Genomic DNA, 12,092 nt, shown 5'->3' with positions numbered 1-12,092 from the left:
ACATGTAATATTATGCCCCTTGAGACTGGCTCTCATGTCCAGCACAATACGCATGCCCTGTTTTTTTTCTGGCCTTCCATCAATAGGTTTCCCTGTGTAGACCTGCATATTCCAGGCATAGCTGCTCCTGGCATCACATGCTGGCCAGATCTTGATTCTGTACTTGCCTGGTTTGCTTGGCATGTACTGCTTGAAGGGACAGCGACCTCTGAAAACAGACCCATGTAGGCTTGGAGGTCTACCTGGTCCAATGCTCTCCACATGTCCCCAAACACACGCCTCCCCTCCAGGTTTGTCATGTCCAGTATAATTTCCTCCATGGACTCACGTGAAAAGAGTTGGAAGCTGGACTTGACGTCATCCAAACGAGATCTTGCATACCGTGTTGGCCCTGGCGTCATCCTTACAATGACCCTTACACCTTAGGTGAAGGGGAATCTCCCCTCCTCTCACATCCTGATATGTTCTCTACCATACATTGATTACTGAATTCAAAACTATTTAATTTCCCACACTCTTACTCCATTGTAAACCTGTCACTGTCTAACTGTCTGTCATACATTATTTATGACATTATTATTAATGAATGAACCAATTTAAATGTGTTTGTTGATGTCACCTTCCCTCTGCCGTTTGGCTTTTACCATCAGCTGCTAAGTAGTGCACACCCAGCGGAGGACTCTGCAGAATTTTCAATGATGCCAGGAGCACAAATTAAAAAAAAAACAGAATAGGTGCAAAAATGTGATAACAAACAGAAACAATGAACATAATCACAGAGCGAATAAACAATGGGTACATAAAAATGATGACAGATAAAAGCAAACGAACTAACTGCAAGCAAATGAACATGACAGAACACAAATAAAACAGAGGTGCATAAAAGATAAATAGTAGACAACCATACAGGACAGCACGTAGTTAAAAACAGTTACATTCAAATGCTGAGTAGTTTGAAATCAAAGTCTTAAACTGGCCTACGGGTATAACTGCGTGAAGTTTAAATGTACATTGTAAAAAGGTGTATGGAGCACTGCAATTGAAAGCAGTTCTCCCAAATTGAGTGTTTACCCGGGGAACTTGGAGCATTATACAATCACTAGAGCATATTGAATAGTGACTCTGTGTGAGCAGCTTCATAAAGAGCTGATATATGGTGGCATGTTGCCCTTCAAGGCTATAAACACAAACAGAAACCAATGGCTGTCACGTCTTACTGTTAAAGGTGCCCATCCAACTTTTTCATATAGAAGACAATGATGAGTGGAATAACAGTCACCAGTAATGAATCTGAGGGTGGAGTGATAAACCCAGTCTAGTGGAGTAAGAGTGGAGTGGAGAGTGGAGAGAGGAATGTCTATAGATAACATCACCACAATCCAGGACAGATAAAAAGACAGCGTCAGTGAACCGTTTCCTACAGAACATTACATTTACATTTAGGGCATTTAGCAGACGCTTTTGTCCAAAGCGACTCACATTAAGTACATTTGTCATTTGTTCATTTTTCAAGCCCTCATCTGAGTAAAGTAGCTGCTATTTATCAAGGATACCATAATTACAAAAGTGCTATGATGTAAGTGCTAAGGGTAAGAACATACAAGTGCATATACATTTTTTTTTTTTTTTTGGGTTGGTGGGGGGTGGGGAGGGAGTCATGCTATGCGGAGTCGAGGTGAAGTCTGAACAAGTGAGTCTTGAGTCTTTTGCGGAAGATGGCGAGAGATTCTGCTGTCCTGACTTTGGTCGGGAGTTCGTTCCACCACTGGGGCGCCAGAACAGAGAAGAGTCGTGACTTTGCTGAGTGGGTTTTGTTTGCTCTTAGCGATGGCGGTACCAGCCGACGAGCTGATGTAGTAGAGCGAAGTGCTCGCGCTGGAGCATGTGGTCTGACCAGTGTTTGGAGGTAGATGGGTGCGGTTCTGTTGACGGCCTTGAAGGCCAGCACCATGGTCTTGAATCTGATGCGGGCCACAACAGGAAGCCAGTGGAGGTCACGGAGGAGGGGGGTCACATGGGAGAATGTGGGTAGATTGAAAACAAGGCGGGCTGCAGTGTTCTGGATACGTTGCAACGGTTTAGTCACAGAGGCTGGGAGTCCAGCCAAGAGCGAGTTGCAGTAGTTCCAGGCGGGAGATGACCAGCAATTGGACCAGGAGTTGCATTGTGTCCTTTGTGAGGAAAGACCGGATCCTGCGGATGTTGTAGAGGGCAAATCTGCAGGATCGGGCCACCGCGTTGATGTTGGGGATGCAGTATAGTCCGTCATCGAGGATTACGCCCAGGTTTCTTGCAGTTGATGAAGGCGATACCCTGACATCCTCGACAGTGACCGACAGGTCCATGCGAGGGCAGTCTTTCTCCGGGATGAAGAGGAGTTCAGTTTTACTAAGGGTGAGCTTGAGATGATGCGCAGTTGTCCATGCGGAGATGTCTGCCAGACATTCCGAGATGCGCATGGCAACGTGGGTATTGGACGATGGGGGAAAGGAGAGGAAGTTGGGTGTCGTCAGCATAACAGTGGTAAGAGAATCCATGTAATGTGATTGCAGAGCCTAGTGATCTAGTGTATAATGAAAACAGAAGTGGTCCTAGTACTGATCCTTGAGGGACACCAGTTTCCAGGGATCAGGGTTTGGACAAGGAGCCATTCCACGTGACCTGAAAGGTGTGATTTGTCAGGTATGATGTGAACCAGGTTACAGCAGAGTCAGCGATACCAAGTTCAGCCAGAGTGGAGAGAAGGATTTGGTGGTTGACTGTGTCAAACGCAGAGGATAAGTCGAGGAGGATGAGGACTGACGAGAGGGACGAGGCTCTGGCGGCACGGAGCGACTCAGTCACTGTGAGGAGGGCCATCTCAGTGGAGTGAGCAGTCCTGAAGCCTGACTGATTAGGGTCAAGGAGGTTGTTTTGCGAGAACATGGGGAAAGTAGTTCTGTTTCTGTATAAATAACCCATTTTTTGTCTTAGCTTGCTAGTAAGTGTGTTAATATGAAATTTAAATGTGAGTTTCTGATCCAACCAGATACCCAAATATCTGTATTCAGAAACCCTTTCAACACAGTGTCCTGTTAGAGTGGTAACATGCAGACCAATGTCTGTGATATCTCTGGCTCTTGAGAATATCATGAATTTGGTTTTGTTCGCATTGAGGACTAATTTCAGGTTAAAACGAGAATCTTGCAGTTTGTCAAAAGCTTGCTAGAGAATTACAATTACAATCAAAACTAACACTTAACCTCTGTATGAGCAAAGCATGGTCAACAGTATCAACAGCTTTTGTTAGATCCACAGAGAGGGCAGCACAGTATTTCCCTTCATCAACAGCAGATATAATATCATTAGTAACTGAGGTGATAGCAGTAGCAGTACTATGCTTAGCTCTGAAACCAGACTGCTGAGGACTCAACACAGGATATATTGAGTGGAATGATTTGAGCTGATTATTGACTAATGATTCCAGGATTTTAGCAAGACAAGTGTTACCCTGGGTTCAAAGATGAGCCAGAACTCCAGTATAAAGTTTTAAGACAACACTTGTTTCTTTATTTATACAAAAGTTATATTCAAATCTATTTATTTATTGGCACATGTAAAAGGAGCAATAATGATTAAAACATCTCCTCTAATGATCAGGATACAGCCGGCCTGGCTCCCTCGGGCTTACTGCGAGTGAGAGAGGGGATAGACAAAACAGTGATTTATAACATTACACACACGCACCTGGCAGTTACTATAACACGGCACCTCTATAGAGCAACCAAACACTGCACACGCTCAAATGCAACTCCTGCCGGTGTACACAGCAAACCCCTAAGCCCCTCGAGTTAAGGCAGACTGAGCACGCTTGGAGATGGAAGCCGACTTAACATGGTCAATAGGTGGGAGAGTGGTAAAACAAACAAAACAAAACAAAAACAAACAAACAAACAAAATAAATGATGGCCCAGCTGAACAGCTCCGCTCTGTGTAACTTAACACGAGGCCATCAAGGAGCACAATCCTGCTCCGCGGTAGCTGCTCAACTGAACACATCAACTAAACCACAAAGAAGAGGAAAAAAGGAACAGCAGTCAGGCCATGCACAGCTGTTCCTCATGCACCTACAACACAAAACAAATACTGCTCACAAACAAACATTTAGCAAGCAAGCCATGCAACATACAAGCTATAAAACATCCATCATGCAATATTCCAATACAGACAACACATGGAATAAAATTAATTATGTTACCATACGACTGTCACAGGGTGCACACACACTGATCTGACCGACCCTTGTTGGCTCGCTTCCCTCCTGTAACTATTTCAGTGACAACAAAAATGCAATATGGTCAGCATCAACATATTCACACACGCATATGCTGGGGAAACAGTGGACACTTTATTATGCCTAGCAATCAACATACCTCCTGTTCACCAGCTCATTCCTACCCAGGAGCCCAACCTGCTCCGTGTTTCAGTGTATGCGCTGGGCACTTGTTGTGCAGTTTTAACATACAGGAACGGCACCTAACAACTTGAAACACACAACCACACAAATGTACTAATGTCGTGTGCCTCTACATATATTCACAATTTGCCAATTCTCAGTATGGTCTGAAAACTCTAAAAACTTACGATCGGCAGTGCCCTCACACAATCCTCCTCACCAGCCTGCAGCAAATCAGCCGGTGAGGACTTCAGACAGACAGCTGCCTTTCTGCCTGATTAGGGCCTCCTTAAATCTGCCTGTCCGAATTTATAACCCCGCCTCCCTCCAGCGGCTACACAAGGCAGGTTAGAAATTAGTCACAAGATCAGCTTTATCAGCACCTTTATACCCTTTACACCTTTACCCTTTAAGTGCCTCCTTAACAATAGAGGAAGTTGTCAGTTGAGACATTGTCCGGCAATATTTGGCGATCAATGAATCTGACAGTGCTAATAATCACATTATTAACAACATCCTGATTAGAATTCACAGTATTGATCAAAGGCTCCTTCTCCTTTCTCAGAGGTGTCTGATTCACTGCATTCTGTCTCTGAGCACCGCTCTGTGAGGATCTATCTGGCTCTCTCTTTTTCCTTTCTCCCTCCAGAGGGCAGCAACCTCAATGCACAAGTCATCATTCCTGTGATGAGCTCAAATCATGTTTTTCTGTTGATATGTGCCTGCGTCATAACCAGCTAACCAAGATAAATGGTTACTGTTGTGGAATTTCGGCTCGCTTGACCATTCAGGAGAGATGAAGAAAACTCAGAGACACTGATGACTTACGTTGAAGTAGTTTATATAAGCATGATCAAGGAGGAATAACATCACAGCACAACTGTGTGCACAGTGCATTGTCAAGTTAATCCTCCCAAACCTTCTCTAGTTTCAGGTTATATCCTCCAAGCTCAGAAAACGTGGGAGACAGTTAGTCTGCTTACAGCAGACAGGTCGAAGGCCATCCAATGAGTTTACATAAACAACAGCCTTGGTTTGTCAGAGATCCCTTTTGTAAACATTTCTACAGCAGCTTCGAACGGCTAAGTTTGCAAAGACCGTGAGAGATATAAACCCATAGATCAGACGTCACTATGCCCTCATCCATACCTTATCGGGACTAACCTTTATACAGGGTACGTATGACATCTTATCCTGTGGGGCCAGAGTGTTCTGGGCTGCAGATTTTTTCTCCCACAGTTACCTTTAGAATCCAACAATATGTTTTTGTTGTGTCCTCCATATTTGGTGGAGGCACAGTTGATTAACTGAATCCAACAAAAACAAAGCGATACTGGGCAACTTCACAACTTTACTGCAGTATCTGTTCAAATTAAAGAGGTAGTGCACACTTTAATGTGTTTTTTGAACAGTAAAATAAATTGTACAACTGTACTACAACCACTGCATTCTTTCTCTTGATGAACCCCTTGATGATAAGCAGCAATGCTACTGCACGTTGTGACACTCCTCAACAGACATTTCAGTGTTTCTCATTAATTACCTAGACTGTGGCAGGCCGCCAAAGTGTAATTCGCCACGCTGTAGTTTCATAATGATAAGAAAATATTTTTTACCTCTCATAATTGCACTGACGATCTCTAATGTTTTGCGCTGTTGCTTCGGCAAAGCGTCTTTCATTCCTAGTCAGTCAAGCCCCCCACCCCCTGCTGTACATGCACACGCTCTCTGTCTATCTCTGTCACTAAGTAAGTAAGTAAGTAAATTTAATTTATATAGCACTTTTCATAGATAAAATCAGAAAGTGCTTTACAACAAGGATAAAATGCATTGTATGCTATAGCAAAAAGGCATTGTATCTCTCATCTGTGTTTTATTTGCCAGAGAGTTCAAGCCCTGTGTACTGAGAATTGTGCCTGAAAAATGGGAGAGTTAAATACAAATCATATTATTTCTTTATTATTTGCTAATTGGAAACAGCATTTATGAACTGCAACTCGACAAAGACAACTGCATCATGCGAGAATATGTGTTTATGTGTGCATGCACGAAATGAAAAACGCGTTTTCCATGTGCAAAATTTTCTTATGAGGGAGCCCCAGACACTAATAAAGGGACAAAGGTCGTCCCATCATAGCCTCATGAAATCCTGTGGGAAACACTCCATTTACACACCAGGGAGCCTCTCTGAGATGCTAGCTTGGCAACAACACTCGTGCCACACCGAAAGTTTAAAAAAGGGCATTGTATGTGTTTTCAGTGAATGTGCAGCTCCCTTGGACTTTGTGTTCCTTCTACAATGGTCAGTCTGTCACACAATTCACTGTGTCTGTGCAGTCCTTGGCTGCTAGCAGGGGGAGCTAGCATAATTTTGGTGTGCAGCTAACCTTTAAAGCTTTAACCCTTGTGTCCGATCATACATTTTTGTGTTTTAGTACAGTGTAACCTAGGGCGATGTAACCTAAGGTGGTGTAACTTGTGGCGGTGCTTCAACACAAATGTGGAAAGGAGCCACTGCTTAGCATTTGTAGGCAGCTTAGCTGTCGTTCAGCAATGACAATGGTAACAGGTTGTTGTGTGTACCGTTTAACTTTTATACAGGGGCTACTTCCAACAAAATGAAGACACTAACTGAGATGTTTTCAAAGGTGCCAGTACCCATAGTACACCACAGATGTGCCTCACATTACCTTCTGGTTACCAACGTACCTCTCTTGGTTTTCTTGCTTCTCTTTTTGTTCTTCTTGTTCTTTCCTTTCTTTCCCTTTCTTTGTCTTCTTTTTTTTTCTTCTTCTTTGACTCTGAAGAGGATGAAGAAGAATGGGAGGAGGGGGAGGAAGAGGATGATGAAGAGGAGAAAAGGAGGATGAGATTGATATCTCATTACAATTCTCTTCCTCTCTGTGAAATAGAGGCGCTGTAGTGGTTGGGGCCTTGAAATCCTGTTTTTTGGCAAGTGCCAAAGCTGGACATACAAGATAATTAGCATGTTATTAGTGTAACTACAAGACACAAAAGATGCAATGCAATTACAGGATGCGCAGTGTTCTTATGTAAAACTGCTGCAGTAAAGTTCATTATAGGGAAGACAAATGCATTGAAAAGTTGGGTATATGTTGAATATCTAAGATCATTAAATACATTCAGTTAATGTCAACAAAAATAGGCTCTTGTTTTTGTCTTGTGTGCTAAAGGTTGAGTAGTGGCACCATGTTTTGGACACCAGTTTACAATCCATTTCTGTAAATAAAGAATCTGCTTTCAAGCACCATTTACTGGATTTAAAGATTGAATTTGCCTGTGTTTAAAATATGTTTTAATATGATTCAACAGGGCCGTTTTTGTGCATAACAACTAGGGTTGGGTACCGTTCCCATTTGAACCAATGCGATTCCGATAACGGTACCTGGAATTTGATACCGGTACCCAATGTTACCTTTTTTCGGTACTATCTTTGTAATAACAAAAAAAGTAATTTCAGATCTAATCAATTGAATTGTTCACTTCTAGAGACAATATATCATGAGTCATATTTCCAGTAACAATGCACATCACATGTCAGTCAGTCTGGCTAAGATTTATTTCAGTAGCAAATTGATATACTGCATATAAATCTGGTAAATAAATGGCAAACATAAGCCACTGGTGCACAGCCCTAAAGACTACAACAATAAATTGCATTTTGATTACCTCTACAGTCTATACTTCTAAATATTTCTGTATCATGATGTGGTTAAATATCATTTCCAGCCTACACTATTCAAGTTACGTTATAAATAAATAATTTTTTTACACATTTATAAGTTCTACAATGTTACGTCCGTATTGCAGTGAATTGTTGGTAATTGAATCAGTGGAGTCCGGTGGGGTCTGGAGCCTAAGCGGACTCCCTGGAAGTCTGCATAAAGTCCCCTTGAGGGCCCTTGTGGACTGGGTGTAATGTGAGTTTGGACAGCCCTCAAGACTTGCAGACTTCAGTATGTAAATTAAAATATATAATATACTTTCACCGCGGTAGTGATGCTAACTTCTGGTAGCACGTTAATGGGAATTCCCATTATGTGTCAGCATTGAGCTCGCAGGCTGAGTGCCTGTTATGTAACATCGTTTCAGGAATCGAATAATGTATATTATAATATTTCCTCGTAGACAGTATGCAGTTCACATAATATTGGTTTCATAACAAGGTTTCGGATATACTAAAAATATACTATCTTAGTAAACTAAACAGTATGTGGATAAGGAATTTCACACACAATCAGTGGCTGAGTTTTGAGTCTCACTCTGTCTCTCTCTTTATATGGATACTGTAAAGATGCACACTCAGGTAATGAAAATTGGCACCAATTGATTTAATGTGAATCGCTACTCGGTAATACCGATGTACTTCGGTCAGTATTTCTATTCAGTGGTCAATCATATGCCAGAATAATTTAATGGTTTTTCTTAGGAAATTTTTTTAGGCTGGCGGATCTTTCCGAACAAGTATTTAAAAATGTGCTTGTTTTATAATAATGTAATTAGCATGTAAAGTCATGTGATGTCGTGTTCATGTGAACAAATTCTTTAATCAATTGACAGTCCAAGTGGGTTTTTGAAAATATATTCATAATTTCTTTTTTCTGCGTTATTACAGTATGGTAGAGGGAGATTTGGAGGACCCTGGCGGAGGAGAAAATGGGTGTTTGGGATGTTTGGCCTAAAAGGGGAGGAAGAAGACCCATTCTAAGGCTTGTTAAGAAGCATTCATGGCACCACTGAATTCCACTGGTCAGGAAGTGTGTGGAGTCTACATGACTACACTGGCTCAGAGTGAATATGTACATTTTTTGGTGAATCACAGCCGGTCATTTGTGAATCAGGTCACAGGAGCCCACACACAAAGCATTGAGCATGCTTGGTCAACATACAAGTCTCAGGTCTGCAGAATGCGCTGGAAGATAAACGAAAAGACACTAAAGAAACCTCTTGCTTTCATTGAGTGGACATATTGGCTGGCAAATGAACACAAAGACGGTATGTTTGGTCAGCTGCTATATGACATATACCACTAATATAAAGTACAGAAATAGTGCAGCAATCTGTAAATACATACAATTTCAATTAAGTATAAGCTGTGTTTAATCAATGTACATTTAAGCTTCACATGTTAGTGGTGATAAATTAAACATATCTTTATTATTGTTTGATCAACACAAGAAGAACAACACAACCTTGTTTATGAGCAGGTTTTTTTGAAATGCCATTTTTTGGGGGAGTTTTGTTTTTTCCCACTTTTCCCACAAAGTGTGATGTGAAATGCTGGCACTCTAGGGCGACATCTAGTGGCAATACAATGTCATATATTTAACCTTTCATTTACTGAATGTTTTCCCTAATTTGTGTTACATATTTTCAATATATTTTAATTCATTACACTAATTAAAACACAATTGTTTACAGAATCCTCTATTGTTTATTTATTTATGAGGACGTTTTTGTTTTGAGTCATATTGATGTCCCAAATGATACGTATACTTTGGATAACTTGTGTCTTTATCTGTTTGCAGTTACACATCACAATTTCAGTTGTATAGTAATGCATTAGTAACCAATTAGTCCCAAGTATAGCCAGCTCACAGTTATCAGAATTTAACTGTATTGTTTATGGTGAGGGCATGTATGTTTATTTTTATGTTATAAGGGGTGGCAATCACAAGTCTTAAGGTAAGATAAACATGAAGTAATGGTCGATTCCCAGTAACTCAACTCAAATGTATTTATACATCACTTTACACACAACACAGTTGATCCAAAGTGCAGCATACAGAGGAAAACAAAATAAAACAAAAAGGTCACAAACACAAGAGAGGAAAAGGAAATAATTAAGGCTCTTAAGAGTGAAATGGTAAGTACTGGACGGATCGGTCATGCTATAACTGATTACTTATCCTACAAGTACAACTTGAGAGCAGTTTGTGGGTCTGTCATGTCATCTATTAGTGGGTTCAGTTGTAAAACCACTTCCTCTAATCTCCTCCAAACCTGCACAGCGACATAGAGGGCAAGAACAACAGTTACAGATGTTTGCTTCATATAAAAAAAATAGTGAGGATCATTGTCGGCAAGTCGTAATTGGCGCGCCTTAGTGAATCTCCAGAGAATTTGGTTATGAAATTTGCATTAACCTTAAATTGCTGATTTGCTGCTTGGCATTAGCATACTTGCTAGTTGGCTGAACATTCCACTCATGCTTTTTGAGGCCCTCGCAGTCGAGTGCCAATTAAATGCAGGTACTTTGTGATCTCTTTTTTTAATAACGATTTAATTAATTCACTACAACAGTGTTAGGGCCTTGCTATAGCATTAGTGAAGCGTGGACACTTTGTTGTTGAGTAAAAACACTTTGTTTTTTATGCAGTGAGGAGGGTGAATCAGGTTTTACAAGACACAGCAACTGCCTAAAAACACTTTCTAAAAAGCAGGTAATATGGAAATAATTTTTCCAAAGTATCCCATATGAGAAGAGAATGGTCCTTGTGGAATGACATTACAAATGCGGTGGAGTTTCATATAGTCAAAGATACAGTATGTTGCCCATGTATAGTAGTTTTCGCCTCCCAAGCGACTGGACGCTTGCAACAGTTTAACCAAGACCCTCTCTGGCCTCTTCCAGAGGTGTGGATAAAAGAAGAAGACTCGTCCTCTACCAGGGCAGGAGGATGGTATGCAGTAACAACATGACCTCGGATGTAATGTTTCCAGCTGTCATTTCCTCCACACCTGCTCCTTCTGCAGTGGAGCCGTCATCAGATCAACCTGTCCTTACAACCCAACCAAGCTCAGCCTGTCTAAGTATCTAAGCACCTCATTTAACATTGTTGCATTAGCCACTGCCTTACAAAAACACCCTGACCACCAGTTTGTTAACTTCCTCATACAAGGTTTCGTACATGGCTTCTCCAGGTTTGCAAGTTATGCCAGGTACCTCCTGCACAAGCCATAATTTGCATTAAGCCACATCCGACCCCGAAACAGTTGATAAACTCTGGATAAAGAAGTTCAGAACAAATTCATGATTAGTCCATTTTGCAGTCCACCTTTCCCCAAACTCAGAGTCAGCCCCAATCGGCTTAGCAACCAGGAAGTATTTAGGGAAAAAGAGACTCATTATAGACCTCTCATCCCCCCACGTTTGAGGGAATATCTTTGAAGGGATTCTGTTCATCTTTTTAGAGTTTCACACACTTGAAGAATCTATACCAAGGAGCCCTGAAGCTGTTCTGTGCTTAATGACACACTCCCCCATTTGTATATTCTGTTACAGCTTGATTTGGGTTTTATAGAGTGCTGTTTCAACTGGCTCTATCCAGTGGAGGGCGGTAGACTACTACAAAACAGATTAGCAGAAATACAGTATGAGGCCTTGGTAATGTATTCTCTCTCTCTCTCTTACATTGCCCCTCTCTTACATTCAAACTCAGCAAAGATAATTACAATATCTTTCTTTATCTTTGATTTTCAGTCAAAACAATCTTTTCAACCATGCTGAGGCAATCATTTCTCACTCACTCTCTCTTTCTCTCTCTGTCTCTTTCTCTCATACTCACACACACACACACACACACACACACACACACACACACACACAAAATCAATAATTTCAAATACATTTACC

General features: G+C 41.3%; 1 long non-coding RNA gene across 1 annotated transcript; it reads right to left on the bottom strand.

Moving 5' to 3' along the window:
- Positions 1 to 3,548: 3,548 nt before the first annotated feature.
- LOC141005197 (uncharacterized) lies at positions 3,549 to 4,744 on the bottom strand. Its single transcript, XR_012179843.1, has 4 exons — positions 4,624 to 4,744; positions 4,413 to 4,522; positions 4,238 to 4,306; positions 3,549 to 3,669 (listed from the first exon to the last, which is right to left on the bottom strand). It is a non-coding gene; the product is annotated as an uncharacterized lncRNA (long non-coding RNA).
- Between the last annotated feature and the right edge of the window lie 7,348 nt (positions 4,745 to 12,092).

This window comes from Pagrus major, chromosome 11, assembly GCF_040436345.1.
Source record: "Pagrus major chromosome 11, Pma_NU_1.0".
Taxonomy (NCBI): Eukaryota; Metazoa; Chordata; class Actinopteri; order Spariformes; family Sparidae; genus Pagrus; species Pagrus major.
Note: the sequence above shows the minus strand (reverse complement) of the source record. Positions and strands in the feature narration are given on the sequence as shown.